We start from the raw sequence: 1,902 nt of genomic DNA, 5'->3' as shown, positions 1-1,902 counted from the left end.
TACAAATAGTAAATGGGACAATAATTCTCACTTTTAAAACATTCATAGGGCTCACTGTAGTGTTTATTTCCTATCTAATTTGTTTGCAAGGTCACCCAGAGGAGGATGAAGAGAAAAAACAAAGATAATATTGATCCAAAATTTTGAACCCAAGAAAGTTTCATTGGTAGACGTCCAATCCCCCACTACTTTTTGCAATTTGGTCCACTTAATCTTTGGATCTGTCTTATTTTTTTGGCTCAAGCTTTACTGCCAGCTCCCCACAATGATTAAAAGTTGGGATATAACACATGCCTCATGATGGGACCCAGAACTTGGTGACGTCAACACACCAGCAAAGTCGGTGGTAGTGTCTGGTACACCAGCCAATCCGCTTTCGCTTACTGTTGCATTTCATTGGTCCGCAGTCTATGACATCAGCTGATCTCAGTTCAGAAAAAAATGAAATACAAACCTAGCTATTTCCGATGTTTTGAAAAAAGTACATGTTATTTTGTCTTGAATCCGAATGCTTTGCTTGCCAAAAGGGGATTGGTTAGTGTACCAGGTAGGGGTGCACATCAAACCGTTGGATCCGTGTAACCGGACCGAAACTGTTGGATTGGTCCGGTTTGGTCCGGTTCTAAGATGCTAACGGTCCGGTTCCGGTTCCAAAATTTCCATAACCGTTGATTACGGATCGGTTCTGGTTTAAGGCCCTATAGAACCGATCCGAACTGTTGAACCGAACTGTAGATTCGAACCGTAGAAACTCTACCATGGTTTCTAACAACACTAAAATACCTGCCTTTTTTCTTCAGTATTCCGAGCAACAGTAATAAAAACTTAATAAGGTAGGTAAAAATGAAAAATAAAAACTCCCTTGAAAACTCTTAAGAAGCTTTGCCATCATCTGTGGCTGCTTCAAATGTCTCTCCAGGTACAAGCTCTAGCACATCATCATCGTCTTCTGCCTCTGTGGGGACGGCACCTGGTGCTTGCTTCTGGAACTGCTCTGCAACCTTCCTCAGATTATCCAAGTTGTCAGGCCCTAATTGATTGATGATCCCAAGTAGTAGATCCTGAAGCTTTTTCGTATGAGGAGAACCGCTAACCACCCATGTATTGGTAGCGATTGAGGCTTGCACTTTTGGGTTCTAAAATTGAATGACAACATCATCCTTGAAGATATTGACTTCCTCAATGGTTGGGATTGCATTCACCCCTATTCTCTTCCGGGTGCTCTGAAGCCTTTTGTCATCTGTTGTTGTGGTCTTATGAACAGCCTTCTTCTTTCTTTGCATGCTCCCCTTTCCACTAGTGCAAACGGCACCGGCCATTTTCATGAGCTTCTCCCGATTCATCTTCGTAGGGGGGTTTTTTGTGGATAGAAGACGCCGCAACAACGTAAGAGCTCGCTCAGGCTCTGAGATTTTATCTTATTGAATTTCCAGAAAATAAATGAGAAATCAGCTGATCTCGTTCTTTCCCATCTCTGATTCTTCTGAATGCCCCTTTTTTAAAACCCTAGATAAAAGGTAGCCCAGAACCGTGGAACCGATCCGGAACCGAACCGTTTTTCACGGTCCGGTTCCAGTTCGGTTCTAGGGTGCTAACGGTCTGGTTCTAGTTCCAAAACTGTAGAACCGTCAGAAACGGTTCGGTTCCAATTTCACCCCAGAACTGGACCAAACCGACCCGTGTGCACCCCTAGTACCAGGCATCATGAATGATCCTTGAGCTCTGAGTTTTACAAACGGTTCCAACCAGCTCAACGTTATATAAGACCTACAATGATGTATTTATTATATTTATACTGTTTATTCATTTGGTGAGAATATTTTATAGGATAAGTCCAAAAATAAGTCAAATCCAAATTTCAAGTAGACCTCCCCACAAATAATACTGGGAGGCATTAATTCT

The 1,902-nt window shown here is 42.3% G+C and overlaps 1 pseudogene; it reads right to left on the bottom strand.

Moving 5' to 3' along the window:
* Nucleotides 1-779: 779 nt before the first annotated feature.
* Nucleotides 780-1,397, bottom strand: LOC131227117 (nascent polypeptide-associated complex subunit beta-like; annotated as a pseudogene).
* Between the last annotated feature and the right edge of the window lie 505 nt (nt 1,398-1,902).

Source organism: Magnolia sinica, chromosome 15 (assembly GCF_029962835.1).
Source record: "Magnolia sinica isolate HGM2019 chromosome 15, MsV1, whole genome shotgun sequence".
Lineage (NCBI taxonomy): Eukaryota > Viridiplantae > Streptophyta > Magnoliopsida > Magnoliales > Magnoliaceae > Magnolia > Magnolia sinica.
This window is presented reverse-complemented; position numbering and strand designations above follow the sequence as displayed.